This window comes from Amblyomma mixtum, chromosome 3, assembly GCF_055824585.1.
Source record: "Amblyomma mixtum isolate Tamu chromosome 3, ASM5582458v1, whole genome shotgun sequence".
In the NCBI taxonomy this organism is placed as follows: Eukaryota; Metazoa; Arthropoda; class Arachnida; order Ixodida; family Ixodidae; genus Amblyomma; species Amblyomma mixtum.
The window spans coordinates 305475967-305497821 of NC_143014.1; the positions used below are offsets into that span (position 1 = coordinate 305475967).

At 43.7% G+C, this 21855-nt stretch overlaps 1 pseudogene across 1 annotated transcript; it reads left to right on the top strand.

Annotated features, from left to right (window-relative positions):
• Positions 1-14484: 14484 nt before the first annotated feature.
• On the top strand, positions 14485-20276 carry LOC149355468 (uncharacterized; annotated as a pseudogene). The gene is made up of 2 exons (XR_016291519.1): positions 14485-14752; positions 18387-20276. The product of XR_016291519.1 is annotated as an uncharacterized LOC149355468 (transcript).
• The last annotated feature ends 1579 nt before the right edge of the window (positions 20277-21855 follow it).

Below are 21855 nucleotides of genomic sequence, written 5' to 3' on the forward strand. Positions count from 1 at the left end.
TGTCAAACATGACTGGAAGGGACCATTGGTGCCCATGATTTGATGAAAAAGAAACCAAAGGATCAGTTCCTAAAATTTCTGACAACAAGAATGTCAAGTACAAAAGGGAAATAAACTGCCTGCTGGTTGCCAAGCTTGTATAAAGCAAGGTTCAATGACAGTTCTTAACTGTGCTGAATGTGCCACTAGCCACATGATGCCACTTTTGCACACAGGAATGAACGGAATGAGCACTATTGTGTGCCGGTGCACATAGGGTACCACTCCCCATTTCCTCCTAGTCTGTGCTTCGTGACACACCAACAACGCCACAGAACCAGGAAGCCTGCCCTTAGCAGTTACTGTAAAACGGGGGCAGGCAGGTGCTGATTGACTTGCCTTGCACAAGTTTGTGAGTGGCACTTCCAACTGCAGCTCGTGGCATAAATGCGCCTCCAGGCTGGCCTGGGCCTCCTGGGCCTCACACAGCCGCAGGGCCTCGGCCCACTGCTCGTGCTCCCAGGCAGTGCAGCACCATATTTCCATCTGGCCCATCAGGGAGCGCATCTGCACTCACACACATACACACACTGATTCATGGGTCTATGGATAGAGCTTTACAGAAAAAAAAGGATAAGGCTCCTGAAAGAAGGAGCATTTTGACATGGTGGGCAAACAGTTAAGAACCAGGTGGCTGTTGTTTCTTCCTTTTAATTTCAAGTAATTTAAATAGTTATAAAAGATCAACCCAAACATAAACCATGTGGTGATCTTGCATCTACTTTCTTGCAATCTGCCTGCAATCACGAACGACAGTAACAAATTTACTTTCTCACAACAATTAAGATACTATTTACAGCCCTGCGCTACCCTTTGTTTCAATAAGAGCTACATGTTGGTTGAAGAGAGCATGGTGAGCTGCAGTGAGTTAAGCCAGAGAGGGAGCAAGGATGTGATGAACTTATAACTATGGCTGGTAGCTCACTTGCTCTCTCTGCTGGTTGAGCTGTACCTGGAGGTCGAAAACGAGGCCTCCTGGCACTGGGCGGTCGCGTTTTAGTTCGCTTGATTTCTCATTTTGGGTGAGAGCAGCACTGGTGTCTACCTCCCACCAGTTGCATAATGGTCCTTACTAGTAACAAAAAAGAAATGAGCCAAACAGGTCAACATCAGGAAAAAAAGACGGTCCAGTAGTTGCTGAGCAAAACTGACTCCAGAGGCAAGAAGCGATTCCTGGGAACCAAAATTTGGAAAAAGCGAACAGAAGTCTCCCAAACTAAAAAAAATTATGCGGGTTTAACATCCCAAAGTGACTCGGGCTATGAGGATGCCATGGTAAAGGGCTCCAGAAATTTCAACCATCTGGGGCTGTTTAACATGCACTGACATTGCACAGTACTTGGGCCTCTAGAATTTTACCTCCATCAAAATTCTTCCACCGCAGCCAGGATCAAACTTGCTTCTTTCAGGTTAACAGTTGAGTGCCATAACCATTGAGCCACCACGGCAGCTCCAGAAAAAAAATTCCACTGCATCCCACACATGCCATAAGGAAAGGGCAGATAATTGACCTGAGCACTGAGTAGCTGCAACTGGAGCTCTTCAAGGCACACAGCCAGCTCCAGCTTCTGCTGCTGTCTGCTGGTCAACTCTGCCTGCAGCAACTCCAGTCGCTCTGTGGACATGCAGACAGATTAATAAACAGTCAGTCAACTTCCATCTAATCCACAAGTGCAAGTAGGCTCTATTTTACAGGCTGTTCACTGTGCAAACAAGACCACCACTGCAGTATCATATACTGCCATGAAAGCACAGCACACAGATTTGTTGAGCCACATGAGGCCCTGAGACACACTTATGCTCATGAGACCACTACTCAAGCTCCCAAAGGTCTCGCCAAGTGCACAGCTGCAATGACTCTGGAGTTAATCTAGATAGCATTGAACAATACAATGTTAGACAACAAATCCAAACATCTCACGCCCAAAGTGTTTACTCAGCAGAGGTAGCTTTTAATGCTTTAGAAAACATTTACCAGCTCAACTAACCAGATACGGAGTTGTCCCTCTCTTAGAAAAAAACTCACTTTTCAAACACCCCTCACTTTCCCATCTGACACTTCGGATGTGCTCAGCAAGGTGCAGTCGGTACAGAGCCAGAACTATACCAGAACAAAGGTCACTGTGCAGCCTCCCGGCTACAGTTTGCGGGGCTGTTTCCATTCATAGTACCATATTTACTCGCATAATGCTCGCATTCGCATAATGCTCGCACCCCCCACATTGCCTATCGAAAATTGGAATTTTTTTTTTCCTCGCATAATCATCGCATCCCCAACATCACTCGACAGAACTAAGGAAAAGTGCATGCACTATCAAAATATAGCATTACCAAACTAATGATAAAAGGACTAACAGATACAAAGGAGCGGATGACCCAGCTACAGCCTAAGACAACTACAGCTCAGATAGGAAAGAAAATGATTACTTCAAAGCAAAGCGGAATCTTTGGGCTACATAAAAACATTCAAGAGAGCGAGAAGGCGAGAAGGTGTTTCGTCAGTTTTGTTCCGCTGGTACCGCCGCACGTTCTCCCGAGTTCCGCGCATAGTTCTGCCATTTTGCGAAGACTTTCGTAGGCCTCGCTCAGTCAGACAGAAGACCACTTGGTGTGGGACGAAGATGAAGAGGGTGAAGCTGAGGAAGCCGACGAAGCAGCGACCAGCGATAGCGATGGCAATGTCGACGTGGACTCCGCGGACTCTGAGTGATGGTGATGTTGCGGGCGGCCAGCCTTCGCAAATAAAGTGTTTCTGCAGCTAGGGTTTGTCGTCTCTGTGGTTTTATTACAAACGTAAGTCCTGCTTGCAATTGAAGTTTTGGTTAAATTTACAATAGCTGGCTTGAGAACCCCGGTTCACAGCCTATTTACATTTGCTTTCAGCACTCCAAAGCATTGTTCAAAAATTTTCCCCGCGTAATTATCGCACCCCCTAACTTCGCACCAATTTTCTGCGAAAAAAAGTGCGAGGATTATGCGAGTAAATACGGTATATACCCAAACTTTATTATGCATCCATTTTTAGCACCAGTTTAGGTACTGTTCACCTAGTTTTCAAGTATAATTAATACTTCCAGTTGCTTTACTAAGACCTTCAGTTATGTCTAAACATACTGCCCTACTACCTTGGAAAACAATCACTGTTCCTTAGTCTCACGCTCCCTCAATCCTTAGAAAGCAATGTGCTTTAATGCAGGTGATCAGGCGTTCCCTTCATGCCTGGAGAAGTCAGTACCCCAAATGAGAGATGGCACCTCCTGTGTCCACTTTTCCATGGCTTGCAAGAGCTCCAGTTTCTCCATCGCCGCCAGCTCCAGGTTCTTTTTTGCCAACTCCTGCCTGCCCAATGACAAAAACATGAGATTAAAACTCATTCAAAAAAGAAACATTTGTTGCCACAAAATACAGGCACAATGACCAAATTTCAGAATGAACACCAGCGAAAGTATTCAAAGCTTTGCAACCTACCACCTAATCCTCTATGCAAGTTTCCACACTTAAAATACATTGAAGATTTGCATTGTATGCAGCCTTTGGCAAATGTCTCTTAATTCAACAATGTGGTGCACCCAAATAAACACTTCCCTTCTCTGCAAAATAAAAAATATGTACGATCTGCAAAACAAGAGTGAAATTCAAGTGTTGCAGGTTTTCTTTCTCAGCTGTATGATATGTTCCTCATGTGCTTTTTGAGTTTGCTATACTCTTCTCCTGGCTAACCCAATACAAATATTTTGCTCTGTTTTCTGCTGTCACGCAAACCTGTACACCTTTCTTCTGCCCTTCACTGCTTATACTTACCTGGCCGACGGTATTCTCAAAGTAAATAAATATAGCAGGGTCGCTAGGTTTTTTACACAGATCAAACTAAGCACTAGACTGATAAGCTTTCAAACATATGCCAAGACTTTTCTGCGACAGTAAATTCTCTACATAAGGTTCATTTCTAACCCCAGGGGTGCCCTGAGGTCAGCTGCAGTTCTGCACACTTCACTTCACTACATGAAGCACCTGAGGTGCAAATAAACAACAGCCTCACTACCAGTCTAAGCACTAGTTTGTCTTGTTACTTTGAACAAGCCAATGATGGTCAGTCACACCAGCAGAAATAGGCCAAAGCAGGAATTTTTTGCAGTTGGTAGCTCATCGCTACCTGCTGCCAAGTGAAGAAAGTTAGCTACCTTCTATCTCACAACAATGACACGTACTCGTGGCCCAGCTCAGGCGATCGAATCCCTCAACTGTTTCAACGCCTAAATCACAAAACAAATTCTGCAAGCACTGCCTTAGAACTGAAACTACAAACCTCATATTGAGAAACCTTGAAGGCTCCACAGCTGAATGAGCTGTGATTTTAAAGCCAAAGGTATGCGTACTTTTGTTAAACTGGCTTCTCCACTGAATATGTTCATGAGAGAGGCCACAGACATTCACCAGGTCTACCCTAATGGCAGAATCGCCAGCCTTTGCTCCTTTCAGGTCCACTAGGCAGCTGCTCAGCTTGGATACTGAGCAAGGGATTCAAAGACATGAGCCTCAGCCACCGCTTCCCACAAGATTCGCCAAACTAGCTGCCAGTTCCCAAAAGACGCATCATGAGCCACAGAAATCATAAGCAAAAACAATTTAGGCCTCTTCATTCACTGCTGGATTAAATTAAAAAGGGCTTACATGACTGCCATTGAGTTTTGTACTCAAAATGACCTAGTTTCTCATTCTGCAGCTTGATTCACTTGGTTTTCTAACTGCTATAAATGCATCATCACAATCACAACGGTTAAATGGAGAGGTATATCTTTCATTCAGTTGTTTAGACGACGAAGATACTGCCAGAATTCGCACTTCCCTTTGTCCTATAATACCTCACTCACAAAATAAATAAACAAAATTTCCTGCAAAGTTCATTCTCTAATCTTGCAAGCAACGACGATTACCATGCCACACTTATTTCATGTAATGCACAAGCAAATGAGAACTGGTTTCACAGTCTATAACACTGACACTTTTCAGTGATTATTTAATATGACTCTTTTGCTGTTAGTATAAAAATCGCGCCCTTAAGCAATGCCCCTTACAAAGGACCTTTAAGTCGATAAACTGAAATTAACTGAACCAAACATTCTAGAAGGCCACAACGAACATCCACTGAACAGAAGTACTCCTTCAAATTAAGGGGGCACATGGCTTTCAACTGAGAAAAATGGCCAAAAAAGAATCGGTTTTTAAAAATCACTGTATCCACTGGTATGCCTCATTTTCTAAGCTGTCCCACAGTTGTATTGCTGAAATCTACCGAGAAGTACTCTAAAAAAAAATTTTGTGAACCTCGGTGGCACTGTGTATCTAGAAAAGTTTTTAAAAATTGGCGTATTTTTTTATTCTGGTTTTTTGACTATAGTCAGATACAACGTAAGTCTGCAGTGAAGCTCCACCTACATTCAGCCTCCATGCACAAAATTCCTCCACAACGAAAAAGTAGTCTGCTGCTTAAGCGTTTCTTGTTATCTAAACCAGAAGCTTATTACAAGAAAAAAATTATGAGTGCTAGAATTTGGTACATTGAGTTTTTGGTACAGTCAAACATTAAAAAGCTGATGTCGCTTACTGTTGTGATTGGCCAGCGGAGTAATAGAAGGCACCGTGGACCACAGCTAAGTGTTAGCAACTGCTGATTTTTAGGTTGCATCCTACTATAGATGCTTACTTTGTGCAGATTTCTGCACAGCTGTTTTGTGCATTTTGACTCTGTTTACTGAACTCCACACTATGCGATGACATTCTTGCTTTTTCATTTTGAGAGGTCATAAATGCTTGGTGTGACTCCTTGCTTACAGTTCAGGCATGTCTATGGCAACTACTCTGTAAAATATGACAGCAAAAAAATTGTGCCATAGAAAAAATTCGAAGAAAGTCATCACACTTAGAATACATTCAGAAATGCAGTGAATGTTGAAAAAGTCCTCTACCATATTTTATCTAACCTGCAGGCATTTCACAAAGTGTAGAGAAGAAAAAGTTTGTATAAATAAAATTTCTACAGATATAGTGCTGAAATTTTCCAAGTTTGAAAGCATTATTAACTTGCGGAAAAAGTCACCTTAAAGAAAAGGTTGTACACAAGCTCCTTTTGAAAACCAGGGGAAAGTTCGCACCAATTTCTGGTCACAATGCTTTTTTAACAAATGTACAGCCTTTGCAAGAAGTTTAGAGTCCAGAAGATTTCTTTCTAAGCCATGTAGTGGGACTTGTGTAGCATTGGTAGAATTCCTACCATGAGAGGGGCAGGACCAGAAATCTTCTTACCTTCAGGTGATTTGGAACACTGAGGATACATTACAAACCCCATGGTGTGGCTCAGAAGCAAACCCCTTAAGCTCTAAACTTTGAAAAAGGGCGTACTTACGTCTTTTGGTAATTGTGGATCTCGGCCTTTAAAAACATTTACACATCCAAACTGGACTAGCCAAATGTTCCAGTTTTCAGAGCTTACAAGAAACCATGTGCCTAAAACAGAAACTTGCAAACAGCTGTTTCTGACACCTTGGCAGGGCATGGATATCATTGCAACACAGAATAATTTATGAGCCAATTAAATGAAACACTGCCGATGAAAAAGTCTTTTGCAACAAATGCAGCAATGACTGCTTTACATCTTGCTTTACTTCAGATGAAGGGCATTCCAGACGTGGGTAAAACAGTGGGTAAAAATTTAGTTTGTTTAGGAAACCTGTTGCTCTTAAAATGTTAAACACACAAGATATGTCAATAATTTCAAGGAATGCGTTTGTTATAAAACTCTGTAAAAACATTTTCCTTAGTTTCTTGACTTTCGTGCATGACAATAAAATGTGATTAACTGTTAGTTCGCCTGCACATTTTTCACACACAGGTATGTCTTCATTTGTCGATAGAAAGTTGCGTATTAAGTGTGTGTGACCTATACGGAGACGACATAAAGTAACTGCAATGAAATGCTCCTGGCGCAAACGTGACTTTCATTCACCTAAAACTGGCTTTATAAAGTGTAGTTTGCTGTTTATTTCGTTGCTCCAAGCTGAGTGCCATTTTTTTCTTAACTTACGGTGTATGACATTCATGTAATCCTTAAAAGGTACATTCGCTTTCTTTATCGGCTTGCCACCAGCTTGAGCAGTGCACAAGTCTGCTCTGTTGTTGCCTTTAATTCCAACGTGACTTGGTACCCAGCAGAGTTTTATGTTTTGTTCTTGAGCTATGGTAGTTGTTAGGTTGTGTATGATGTCACCAAGCAGCAGAGTAATTGCATTTTTATAATGAAGGGCTTTAAGTACACTTAGCGAGTCTGTGTAAATAATAGTGCTTGAGAGTTCTCGTTCACTATTTTTTCTATGAGTACACTGATGGCGTAACATTCGGCAGTGAAGATGTATGCACACTGTGGAAGCCTTAATATTCCATTCCAATTCCCTTGTACCACAGCAATTCAAACATAAGCATCTGTTTTTAAACCATCTGTGTAAAAAGCTGTAACAGTGCTGTACTTTCCCCCAGTGTAAGAAATTCTTGTATCATATGCTGTTGTGGATTTGTGTTTTATGGAACTGTGTAAGAGTGAAATAACAGATTGTAGAGAAATTGTACCATGGTGGCAGTGGACCTCGTCTTCAGGCAATGCTTGGCAATGTGTCTAGTAAAACGAGGTTTTGGCATATCTCTTCAAATCGCAAGAGCAGTGGCCGGAGAGCTTGCGATTTGTTGCTGAAGAGTGTTCTAGATTGGCACTTTGTAGCGATCGGGTAACGTATATGCTTTTGCAATGAATGGATTTTTGGAATGTACAAGCCCCATTAACTATCATCCTATACCAATCACAAGTATTCCATGTAAACTTTTGGAGCATGCTATATATTCGCATCTCATCATTTTCCATGAGTCTAGTTCCTTCTTTGCGGCTGAACAACATGGTTTTAGAAAGACGACGTTCTCATGCGAAACACAACTTATATGTTTTACTAATGACCTATTTACTCATGCTGACATGAGCTTCGATGTAGACTGCGTGTTTTTGGACTTTGCGAAAGTTTTCGATACTGTTTCACACGATCTCATAATTTTTAAACTTAGCACTCTTAACACTGATCCATATGTACCAAACTGGATTAAAAGCTTTCTGTCAAATCAAACTCAGTACGTTTCTGCTAACGACTGTTCATCTTCTCACATTTCTGTAACATTGGGCGTACCCCAGGAATCGGTACTGGGACCTCTTCTCTTCTTTATCTACATTAACGACTTTCCTAAATGCATTTCCCATTCATCTATCAAGCTTTTTGCAGATGACTGCATCATTTATTGCAAAATAACTCAGCACACTGATTCTATAAGCTTCAAGATCTTATAAGCATATCTAACTGGTGCGATAAATGGTTCAAGCAACTAAATGCTAGCAAATGTAAAAGAATACATGCATCGCGTCGCACTAACATCACTGGCAACATGTGCACTTACTTTCTTTGCGACACTTCCCTTGAATCTGTCAAGTCGTACAGATACCTAGGTGTTCATATTTCACGTAACCTATCATGGCATATGCACGTCGAGCATGCCACTAAGAACGCTACCGGGTTCTTGGATACTTACGTCGAAATTTCTCTGCTGCGCCTCTGCCAATAAAATTAACACTCTACAAAACATTAGTGCGGCCAACGCTAGAATGTGCTTGCGCTGTATGGGATCCGTGACAAATCACATTAATAAACACACTTGAATCCATTCAGAATCGTGCAACATGTTTCATCTTATCTAACTATTCCTGTCACCCCAGCATTACTTCCATGGAAAACACCCTTACCCTGCCAGACCTTTCCTCATGCCGTAAACGTTCTTGACTCTGTCTTTTCCATAGAATGTATCATCACAATCCTGTATTAAAGGATCATCTTTTTGCTCTCCCATCATACATGTTGTCCCATTTTGACCACATGTTTAAAGTTGCTGTTCCCTTGTCCAGAACAAAAATGTGTCATAATTCATTTAATTCCCAAAACCAGCGCAGACTGGAACGACCTCCCTCCCTCCATCGCTGCCATTTCTGACATCTACAATTTCAAGACTACTGTATTTTCTGCTATTTTGTAAAATAATATTGTATAACATGCACTGTTTACTTTAAGTACCTTACCACTTCTTTCTGTAATGCCTTCGGGCCTGGACAGTATCCGAAATAAATAACTAAATAAATAAATGGTTGGTTGGTTTATGGGGTTTAACATCCCAAAGCGACTAAGGCTATGAGAGACGCCTAAATAAATAAATAAGTAAATAAATAAATAAATATGAGCATGGCTCTTCTGCCTGCGATGGTTTGTTAGTTTCTACATGCAGACTGTTTATGGGCGACGTTCAGTATGCACCAGTGGAAAGACGCAAGCCTAAATCATGTACTGGATTCAGTCGTTTAAGGTATGAGGGTCTCGCTGACCCATAAACTATACATCCATATCTAAGGTAGCGCGTACTACAGAGCAATAAATTTGTAGAAGACATGTCCTATCGGAACCCCAGTGTTTTCGTGACAGCACATTTAGTATATTCGAGAATTGAGAAGCTTTCTTTTTTTGAGGGTGTTTATGTGTGTCAGGAATATGAGTTTTTTTGTCAGTAATTATTCCTAAAAACTTGTGCTCATCTTTTACTGGTAATGTGACCTCATTCAGGAGAAGGGTGGGATCAGTATGCAGCCCTCCTCTAAGCGAGAAGAGAACAGCTACTGACTTTTGCAAGGAAAACTTGAAACCATTTTTATCTGCCCATGTTATTAGTCTGTTTACTGTCAGCTGTATTTGCCTCTCACATGATGTAACGTTAGAGGATGCGCAAGCAATCTGGAGATCGTCGACATAGACCGAATACATGATGGAATTTGGAATCATTTTTGCTAAGTAGTTCATTTTTACTATGAAGAGCGTAGTACTTAAAATGCATCCCTGAGGTACACCGTTCTGTTGAGTGAAGTTCTTAGAAAGGGTGTACTTGAGACGTACTTGAAATGAATGGTCGGACAAAAATCACTCACACAATTCAGCATCCTACCATGGAAGCTGAGGTCTCCAAGGTCCCGCAGAATTCCGAACCTCCATGTGGTGTTATAGGCTTTCTCTAAATCAAAAAATACCACAAGGCAGTGTTGTCTAGTATAAACGCTTCTGGGACTGTGTTCTCAAGGCAGACAAGATGGTCAGTTGTAGAGTATAATTTTTTAAACCCACACAGATGGATGTCAAGAAGTTCACAGGATTCAAATATAAACATTAACCTAATTTTCAGAATGATTTCAAAAGACTATGCAAGTACGCAAGTATTTCACAAAGCCTTTAGAGGTTTGTGTCGAAATAAGTGTGGCAGTTCTCATTAAACTCAATGTTCTTAGCTATGGCAACACAGACAGCGACCACAGCAAGGTTCTCCTGGAACTCACTGCACAAAAGGTCACAAAGCCAGATTTATTCACAAATGAAAATTGGGTCACTGACCAAGTCGAAAGATGAAAAATGACGTTTCGGGTCCCATACGGGGCCCTTGTTCACAATAAGGCTGTCACAGAAGAAGGGATGGTTATATACGCTTCAGAATCTTCTGCAATCTTTTCACGTAAGTATGATGTAGCGTGCCCTGATTCTTGTTTTTTTTTCATCTTTCGACTTGGTCAGTGACCCAATTTTCATTTGTGAATAAATCATGCTTCGCCCTGACCAGACGGTGTTCCGTCGAACCTTGGACTATGTCACAAAGCCACTCTTCACCATCTATGAAGCATGCGCTACCGACAGGAATGTGGTTGTCAAATTTCTTGACTGAAAGCTATGTCCCGCAAAGAGCTTATATTTTAGGGAAGTTAAGCATACACTAAGCTCAAATGAACTGCTTTCATGTTGTCATTGAATCTGCATCGAGTTTACCACTACTTGCAGCAAAACTGAGTGAAACTCAAATCATGTTGCATAAGCGACATGCCAGGACGAGAGTGTGTGGAAATATTTGCTGCGGGCTTCTTGTTACGTTACTTGTGAACACTAACTACACTGAGCACAACTGTGATGCGTGCAATAAACTAAAATTTTATTGGAAGTGGCCAGAACATGACTTTGCGCAAGTACAACTGAACAGACGGGTCACCGCACTTTCCAAGCAACGCTGCCGATGCCGCTAATGGCTGCTACCATCACGGCACCACACCACTCCTGACCACCCACGCACATTGGTGCAGATAGTGTAAAGCACCTTGATATTGAAAGTAGTAACACACTTCACCATCGATATTGAAAGTAGTAACACACTTCACCACTACCGCGCTTTCCTCTATTATCCTCGCCCGCCAGCTATGCACGCTGCTCACGGCACGCTTCAAAGGCCATCGCACGCTCGCTGGCCCGATGTGTTTGCTGGCACACGACATCGCAGCGAAGTTTGCGTTTTTTTTTCTCCGTTCTATTATTAAACACAACCACTAGAAAGTGATGCGGCATGTTTGACTCTACGACGAGCACATTTATAACTTTCTCGTTTGAGTATTAAGAGTGCTAAACATGAGCACTTGCGGCGTGAACAATCAAAGCATACGCCGTCCTCTTCAATACGAAAAAAAATTTATTAGCGTAAGGTTTATGCTAAATTTGTATTTTCTTCAATATTTTCGGCACACTGATGCTCCGCTAAGTGCAGATTTCTCCTAGCATTTTAGTGAAAATACTGTTATTTTTACGCTGTTCTTTTGCAATTCAGCGAGGCAAAGGTGGGGGTAATTTAGTCAAAGATATAACGCTACAAGTAAAGTTTCAGATTACGACAGTGGCTGCAAAAATGGTGGGAAATATTCCTTAATGCATGTCACACATTTTAAGCTTGGCTCCTCAGAGTGATGCACATGCAGTGGCTTTATCGCCTGGTCAATACAAATTCACGGCTGCTTGAAAGACAACAATTTTATTTTATAGCTTTTTTCATTAAATTTATAGACTGCTGTAGAAGTGAGCCTGGCCAATGGTTTCGCTTAAAATTTCTGGATGATGGCTGGTGCCAACGAATGATTGATTAAGTGGTGGAAAGAAGGTGATAGCTCATGAAGGCCAGTTCCTCGAAGGCATTTAATGAGTATGCTAGATGCCCTTGCTGGATCAATATTCAGCACCGAAAAGTACGATCAGAAATGATGTAGTCATTCTGTGACGGAGTGAGCTTCACAGAAAAATTCGTACTATTTTATATACTACGAAGTAAAAGAATCTGTTGTTATTCTGAAAACTTGGTTCAGTGTTGTATATCATAACGATTTTGCCCGTGACGAGTCAAAGCTAACCCTAAAAAGCATCTTTTCTGTGACTTCCTCCACCTCACTTGGCGTTAGACCTTGGAATCTCGGTACAGTTGCGGTGTCACGATGGTCAAACATACACCTTAATAGTTCTAAACATTAACATTCCTTTTGTTATACAGACGATGGTATAACGTTGTTATGGCTGCTACACTTGAGCTCTGGGGCACTTCTGAGAGATACTGCCATATACGCTACGAAAATCAACATGTTTTTTATGTGTATTCGCTAGCAAAAAAAAAAATGGCTGGGGCTTAACTAAGGTTAAGCCTGGATATCTAGAAGCGAAAAGCTGCGGTGATGCTTATGGTTTAGCTTATGTATTGGTAGTATCACTCTCTTCTCCTTCCATGTTGAATGCTCCCGCCTATTCTCTGGCAAGCGGTTATATAGCCGGCTTCCCCGATAAACATGCGCTTGCGGCGAACGTCAAACAATGACACATAGCGCGCGGCAGTGTGCGCCTGTTCTATGGGCAAGCTCGCTTTATATACCCCTTCTTTCAAATGCACACTGCACACGGCTGCGGCGAAAGGTCAAACAGTGGCGAGGAGGAGAAACGGCGGTGCACATGCGCAGTAGCCTGTGCCGTGCATGACGTCACTCGTGCTCCGACATACGCCGGCTCACGCGAAGCACGGTGCTGACTAGCACAGTGAAGGTTTTCGCTTGAAAAGTAATGTCTGCGATGCAAACGTTTTTCACGGAAACCCACTCTGACATCCAGAAATTAAAGTGGCTATTATAAGCCAATTCCGTACGCCCGCAATAGCGAATAGAACACACAGCGCAATGCCATGAAATGGAAAGGATAGCATGCGAAATAACACACAATGATCAGCGAATTAAGCAAGATTATCAGCTTCCTCATGATCTCACAAGAAGTTTCAAGTACTGACTGTTGCGTAAATCAAAGAAACTAAAAATTATCTCAGTCTAGCCGCACGTTTGTTGGGGCTCAAATTTCGCACAAAGGTTGCATTTGATGGTCAGTTTTGTTTTATACTACATTTAGGTGGGGTACTTGCCTGATTCAGTCAGAAATATCTGGAAATTCCCATTGTTCACGGCGACGGTGAATCAAAACCGAAAGGCTTCGCAGCAAATGGTACCCGTGGCGCCATCTCGCACCCACCGGAGAAACAAGCCCTCTACCGGGGAGGGCAGGAGGGGAGGGGGGGGAGAAGTCGGACTCACGTAGCCAAGTCACAGCCATGGCCTTCTCTTGATCACTGTATGACCGCATTTTCAGTGATGTCTTGCGCTATTTCGCAGCAGAGAGCACTAAACAACGATAATTTGCTCACCAACTTAGCACAGCTGCATGGGTTTCTGGGTGCGAGATGGCGCCACGGGCACATTGCTGCGAAGTCTTTTGGTTTTGATTCGCCATCGCTGCAGACGATGAGGATTTCCAAATAATTCTGACCAAATCAGGCAAGTACCCCACCTAAATGTAGTATAAAACAAAACACCATCAAATGCAACCTGTGTGCAAAATTTGAGCCCGAACAAACGTGTGGTTAGGCCGAGAGAATTTTTTCCTGTTTTTCTCTGATTTACGCAACATGCTTTATGCACACTCCTTTAGGTGCCAAGCAATGCGCAGTACCGATCTCGATCGCAGAGGACGGTGTGCTTTGTCGGAGCGAAGTCCTTAAGACCGATATTGTGGATTCACCTTTTTCTTCAGTTAATGTCATTTTTTCCTCGAGGAATAGTGAACAGCACGAAGCCATATTTTCACGCCGGCTTGTCCACAGCTTTGCGCCGCAACCGGGCAGGTACTAAAACTACAGTTCGAATTGCCAGCGCCCAACTCAACAAAGCTCGACCCGCGGCAGAGGCAGGGGGCCTGTACATGGCACCGACAAAAAAACGAAAACACCGGTAAGACGATTCTTTCGCGCGCGTTTCCAGGGCGACGGCCGGAGGAGCCAATCATCGTTCAGAATAGCGATACGGGCGAAGAGGATGTGCGAGAGTTTGCTGCGCGCGGCGGCAAAGTTCCCGGAAATGCGCTACTTTCAATATCAGGGGACTTCAAGATAGGGAAGTAGCTCGCGCCATCTCTTAACAACTGTCCGCAACTCAAGGCACGGCGGCCCCATTGATGATAGTATTCTAGTTCACTATATTTTCGATCAATAAAGTTTCTCCAATCCAATCCAATCCGGCTACAATGGTTGAGCGAGCGACGCCGCAGAGTGATCCGATGGCGGGTGTCGCGGAAGACGCAGGTGTACTGTTAAAGGGAGCTACCATATCAGTTACGGTAGAAGAGGCTATAAAAGACGTTTTAATAGTTTCCTTTAACTATAGCGGTAAGGTTTTCCAAGGCGCACTGCTTGATCTCACGAATAAGTGAGTATATCTACGTTTTTCAAAACTCTCTGGGGCTGCCTCCTCGTGAGTGACGAGGCCAAATAGCTAGGCCTAGTTGCTAGCTGTCTGTTGCCTCTGATTTCGCAGCACAGCGCGATTTTTCGAGCAATCGACTGCCCTAAAGCACTTCTCCGTGTTATTGCGAACCTGTTGATACCAATATCATTGATGGGCGTTTAATTATTTGAGAATTTGGCCATTGTGAGCTTGTGCATGCACAATGCATGGGCTCCATGCCTTGTTCGCGTCCAAACTGTATTTATGCGTCGTGCATAGCTCGTTCTTTTTAGAGCCCAGCTTATTTCTGCGTTTCGCGGCGTCGCCGTCGCTGTGGTCCGTTGTAAACAGCAGTGGACACCCTTTAACCCTTTGTTGCATGCGGAATAATTACGTGCGCGAACTGTGATTTTTTACTTGTTTCGTGTCTTTCTGCATCAGAAAAGACGGGAAAATTTTTTTCATCTCCTTCAAATGTTTATTTTTGAAGATACAGAATGTCCACTACAGTGGACAACATGAATACCAGCTCCCGTAGGGGAAAGTAAAAATGTTTATGTTTGCCTTTTCTGCCAGGCAAAGTTCTTCCAATAACAAAAGGGCACTTTACTCTTCATTATGCAATAAAAAAAAACAGTCACTTTTGCCGTCAATGCACAAGAACACTTTGCACTTCCCGCAGAGGTATGTTGTCTTCCGCTTGCAGCCGGGTCGGACTTCAGGTTGTCTCCGTGAAACTCTATTTCGTGAACATACCCGGACTGACCAGCCCTTACCCAGACTTTGTATCCCAATTTTTTTGGCTTGTTTGCCATGTACACCTTTAGCGAGTGCCTTCCTTTGAAGGGGATGATCTGCTCATCTATTGCCTGGCAAGACTCTGGTTCAGCCAAATTCTTGAATGAAGCATTCACTTGGTCGATCATTGGACGAACCTTCTGGAGGCGATCGAAGCCTTCCTCAGAACTCTTCTTTTCTAAAGCAGCATCGTTGAGGTGAAGAACAGATAATATTTCCTCCCATTTGTTCACCGTCATTGCGTCAGCAACCATGTCCTGCCTAGTGTTTGAGGACCAGTACGAACGCCTAAAGGAGATGTCGACTATTGACATGTACATGCATATGCCCAAAAAAAAACTACATTTAATTCTTTGTTATCACCTTCATTTTTGGACGATTAGATATTCTGTGCCTGTTAGATTCAAATGTTAGCAGCTCAATGAGATTCTCACCATACATGAGCTTGAACATTTTCAGTGGAGTTTTGCCTTCAGCAGCTGCAGCCTTAGGCTTCAGCTCGTTGTGCACTTTGGTGCAATGAGGAATATCTCTCTTATCCCAACGCCATACCTTTGGCTTTTCCTTCTGAATGCGACGCTGTTTTGGTGCGCCCTCGCCTTCAGCATCGCTGTCAGTGTGAACGTCTTTCTCCTCACTCGCACTGCTATCGGTTATATCACTCCATCTGTCCACTTCTACTTCGTTCTGACCATCATCTTCACTGTCAAGGCGATCATCGTAACAACCACATGGCATGTCTTCTCCAAGTAGCGCATTCACCTGGTCCCGTGGCAACGGGACATCCAATAGTTTATCGATTTCCGCATCGGTTAATTTCTTCTTTGAAGCCGGAATCCTCCTAATGAGAACAAAGTAAAGCTGCGTTAAAAGCTATATAGAACATAATAAATAATGCACTCAAATCTGAGCAGCAGCAGTAAACCCTTACGAAAAGCCTCACATGGGCATGTCGTTTTCCCGCCATGCATGGTGTCCACCACAGTGGACATTTGAAAGAAGTTGTTCGGAAAACCGACCTATGTTTTACTCAGTTGTAATATCAATGGCGCGTAACTAACAGTATCTCTTTTCTTGTTTCCGCATAATTATACAGTGCAAATTAGGGAAATGTGCGAATGGTAAGCCAAAAAGTGAAGACAAACGTCACTTACCCGCTCGAGCAGGGGGCAGCCATCTTCGTAGCAAAATTTCGAGGCAGCCGCAGTATGGTAGCGCCATCTAGCGCATCGAAAACGTACCTTTTTTGTCCACTGTAGTGACCAGCATGCACAGGAGCACCTGGCGTGCTCTGAACTTGCTCTAAAAATCGCAGAAATTTGTCCACTACAGTGGACAGCATGCAACAAAGGGTTAAGCTGCAAAAGCAATGGGGCGGGAACTTGGAAAGGAGAAAGTAAAAGCGCAACCTCCTCCCCTCCTTGGAAACCGGCGCGGCAGTGGGAGGCGCAGCTGTGCATAGCAACCGTGACGTCACACAGTAGCGGTGAACAAGCGCACGCATGTCGGCGGTGGCAGCTACACTGCTGCTCCTTCTTCAGACGCCTCGTTGCAGTCGAGTGAGTCAGACACATGGCTCCGAAGTGGCCCAGTGATTCCGCGCCAGGTGGTAACACCTGAATCGTGCTTTAAGCTATGTGGCGGTAGTGACAGATGTGCGCTGCATGCTTTGGCATTGACAACGTGGTGCCAGGAACGCTGCCACCTGCTAGGGTGGCAGGGTGGCTGGTGACTTTAATGTAGATATAAAGACAAGGGGGAGTTTCTGACCACTTATGCGGGAGAACAACCTGTTACTCTCGCTCGTAATGGCTCCCACAGCTGTGACAACCTCGCTAAACACTTGCGCAGACCTCGTCTTTGAGAACCAGGCATTAGTGCAGCAAGTCGAGCATATATCCATCTATTCTTCTTTCCACAAAGCTTCCTTCATGACAATCAAGAACTGTTAGCGGAGTGTTTCTTGAAGAAGGAATATGTGTGAAAAATAAGTTGTCTGTAATTGTACATACATTTCTTGCTCGAATTCTTTGCCTCAATGTATCGAAAAGCTGAAACAGCTGATGACCTGCGCTCAAATTACGCATTAGGAAGTAACATAATCGTCGGCAATTTTTCTTCAGTGGGCAGCTTGCGTTAAACGTACTGTGCATGTCGTTATTTTCCCTGGCTAAGTAGCAGTTGGTTTTTTTGTGTGTGTTATTCAAATACACCCAATCTCTAGCCAGTGGCATTTGAAATATCCAGGAGTGGACAAAACACTAAACTTCACTAGTTTGTCTCTCTGAAATTTCTGTGCTGTAAGAGTGGTGAATTAAACAGCATTATTGCACATTGTCGTGGTGTGCACTACTGATTTTTCGATATTTAGGTGCTCTGTAAAAGCACAAAATGTTCGAAATTATTCAGAGCCCTTTGCTGCGGTGTCTTTTATTGTTAGAATGTTTTCATACACATAGCAAAAGTAATTAATCAATGGTCGATCATGATTTGCTTTACGTTGCTTATTTATTTACTCTGCACTAAGTGCCGTATATGCACCGGGGATTTATGCAGCTGCGTTTTCTTTCAGTTTTTAGTTTTCATTGTTATCGTTAGTTTGTTAACAGGACATATAGCGATGTGTGGCTATGAAAATGAGCATAGTTTGTTAACAGGACATATAGCTATGTGTGGCTATGAAAATGAGCATCGTCGTGTCATGCTATGCTGTCATAGCCTTGTCAGGCTGCAATGGGAGTACCCATTAATGCATCAGCGAGTACTGCACGCATGTTGTTCATGTATTGCGAGCGGTAATATTTCCCGCTTGTTTCAGGTACATTCCATATGGCATCGGTGCGTGGGGTGCATTAAGAGGCCAGAATCAAAGGGGCAGCAGCACACAGACCTTTGACAATGCAGTGGTCACAAACGGTGACACGTTTCATGCATTAAAACAGAGGCAGCACACCTGCTTCCAAGAGAAGTCCAATGAAGAGCTCTATTTGCCTAGTCGATCCTGGGCAAAATCTCGCAAAGTAACAGGACGCAACAGTTGTGACCAAAGTGTGCACAAGCATCGGCTGCGCCCACGCTGGATGCTTTGCTCACATTGCAAGGCCATCTGCAGTGAAAATTCAGAAAATGTGCAACTTACAAGCATTAAGAAGGAGCCCCCTCCTGTACTTAGCTCACTTGGCTGTGTGCGTGTACCCAAATGTGAACCAGATGTTCCAGCACGTATTCCTTCAAAGACTGGCATTGCAAATGATGATGATGCAATGATCATAAAGACATCACCCTCTCCTCGTACGAAGGAATCGCCCAGACCAAAGCATGCTGTGTACGCAAGTGTAGCTGAAAGCCGAGACTTAAAGAATGCACAGCTGCCAACACAAGAAGAAGCAGAAGAATTTAAATCCAAAAGTGAGTACCAAGTTGTTGCACTCATGCCTCCTGGAACCAACCGAATGATCTTGCGCAAGCGTAAGTGGAATGAAACCATTGATCTTTCACAAAGTGCAGGCCATGGGAAGCTTATGACACCACACAACAAACTTGTTCCTGTACGAGCTGCCCTCACAAGAACTACCCCTGTGATCAAGATCTCTTTTGCCAATCCTCAAGGCAAAGGCACAGTCGTGAAGATTCCTGCCAAGCTTCAATCAACTGGTGCCAGTGACACTGATGGTGACAGCACCATAGAGTGTTCACCCGTGAGGCCTAGAGATATGAGCAGTGCCCGGGTTTCCAAGAAGGCTCTCAAAAAGGCACGCCAGGACTACCACAAGGGTCCTCTTATAGCCCCAGCTTCACCTAGCTTAACAATTAAGCAGAAGGTCAAGCACCATAAGCAGAAACTGAAGCGCAAACGACGGCATCATGAACCCCGAACACATGAATCTCGGAAGGATGTAGAGAACAGTCGCAATTATGGACAGGAAGGTAGTGAAGCAGTAGCACCACCAAAAGCCTTCTCGGAAGAAGGGCACTCACATAAGCTATCTATCTGCTTGCGGCGCCTGGGTGCTAATGTGTACTGCATTGCAGCCCGAAGTACGATGATCTTCTAGCAAGCAGTGGCTCAGGCAGCGAGTGTGGTGATGTGCCCGAGTTCCCCAAGCTGGACCCAATGCGCGCCATGGACAAACTAAAGGCACTCATGATGCGCATTAGCACACACACTGTGAAGCGCTGCACTCTCGATGGGGGCCGAGAAATAGCTGTGGGTGACATAGTTTGGGGCAAAATCCATGGCTCTCCATGGTGGCCAGGCAAAATGCTTGCCCTGAGTGTGTCAGAGTGTGACAATGAAGCTGCTATTAACCAGCAGGCCCGTATGGCGTCGGCTACTCGACTTCTTTCTACATGCCGTGCTGAGCACTTTCCAGGTTGACTTCAAGACTCACTACAACAAGAAGTGAGGTCCCTACAAAAAAGCTATACAGCAGGCCACCTTGGAGGCAGCTGCTTGCCAGGAATTGCCACCAGAACTAACCTTGCTTTAAACCCGGTCCGAGTTCAGCCTCTCTTTGTTACACTGTTCAAGAGAACTATCGACCCCCCTCCTCCCCTTCCTATGTATTTTTCTACTTGGCTGCAATCATTGCCGATTTCTTTTCACAAATCCACTGCATAAAAGGGTATGAACGTGATTCAAGGGTAATCTTGAATCATCACAGTATACATATATGTGTGTGTGTGTGTGTGTGTGTGTGTGTGTGTGTTTGTGTGTGTGGCTATATTTTTTGTTTGCCAGAGGAATAGCACTTGTTACAATGTGCCACTGGCTCTGGACAGGTTCCGTGGTTTCTAGTCACAAGGGCATATGCCATTCACTGGCAGTACATAGATGCTGTCCCTCTCCGGTGGGCCTGCTGGGCCGAGCACTCTAAAGCCTGCTGTGGATTTCATGTCACTTGCAGACATTCCCCAAAGCACTTGCGAGGATGTCTAGTGCCTTTTCATATCATTATGTAGTTAAGCTTTTCTTAGGTAGGAGCCCATTCAACATTTTCATTCAACGTTTGTGTGCTGTACTCTTCTTTTCACCCAGTATTTTGATGTTCTTTTCTTGCTTTGTAACTCTTGACTACCAAGTTTGTGTCTGCAAGCTTGCACATTATCATCCATTTCTCAGTGTGTTAAGCTGCAAAAGGTTTTGAGTGTGCCATTTGCATTTGTATATTGATGGTAATGTTTGATTGCATGACCTTACTGCTTTTGATGCTTCATATTCTCCAAATGATCATGCTGTAACTTACAACCCAGTGCTCAAACTAGTGTAATTGTCTCACCAGAACCCCTTGTCACCACTATGGTAAAAAGGTTGAGCATTAGTTTTTATAGCAAACATGTTCAGTGTATCCCTAAGTATGCATTTTTTTCTGCGGTAGTACAACCAAAGCAGCCAATGCTGCAGCTGTCTAGGGTACCATTTCAGGGAGCTTAGACAGCTAGCAGAAAATGCTGGAAGTGCCTCCCAGTATGCACTACTGCCATCAAATGAGACTGGAACCAGTCAAGAAAACTGTGTAGTGCATTAGTGCCCTGTGTGTTTATCATAGTATCTGCCTCGGGGCTGTCTGCTCAGGCACAGGAGGCACTTGGCGTGATGAGCTTACCAGAAGCCTCCCATTTTGACCCGGTAGTACATTAAGCTTTGCGCAGGCAATCCTGTGTGCAGCCTCTGCTAAGCTGATCATGGCTGGCCTTTTCTGTGCCGAAGCAAGCCATCCCTGAGCTGGGATAGCATATTGGTCATGTGTCATCATTGGCATCTGAAACTGATAAGAAAAATGAACATAATTACCTGCTGGTCGTAGCAGCTGCTACTTGTAGCTGAACTTTTGACCTGCTAGCTCAAAAGGAATGCTTCATTTATTTATGAAACAGATTTTTGGAGAGAACCTGGCCAGCAAGCATCCACTGAGAAGGGCCATCTCATGTGTATGCTGGCTGTTGGTACTCATGCCATTATTTCTTTGTGCATGAAAACACCAGGTTGTCTTTGGTCTCTTTGGCGTGTGTTGTTATGTTACTGGTTGTTCATTGCAAATGTGTTATGGTGGACATTTGAAGTAGCATTGTTCTTGAACTCAATTGGACAGCAGTCCTCATGTGCAAAACAGCTGGACTGCATCAGACTCGGTTGATTTGTGTGATGCCTCCTACTGTGATGACGATGTTGACCTTGGTGGATATAAATCACTCATGCTGCACATCTCTTGCCTTGCACTGACCTGGAAAATCGCCATTATGGATTGCACACTGTGAAAATTGCCATTATGGAATCCACTGACTGT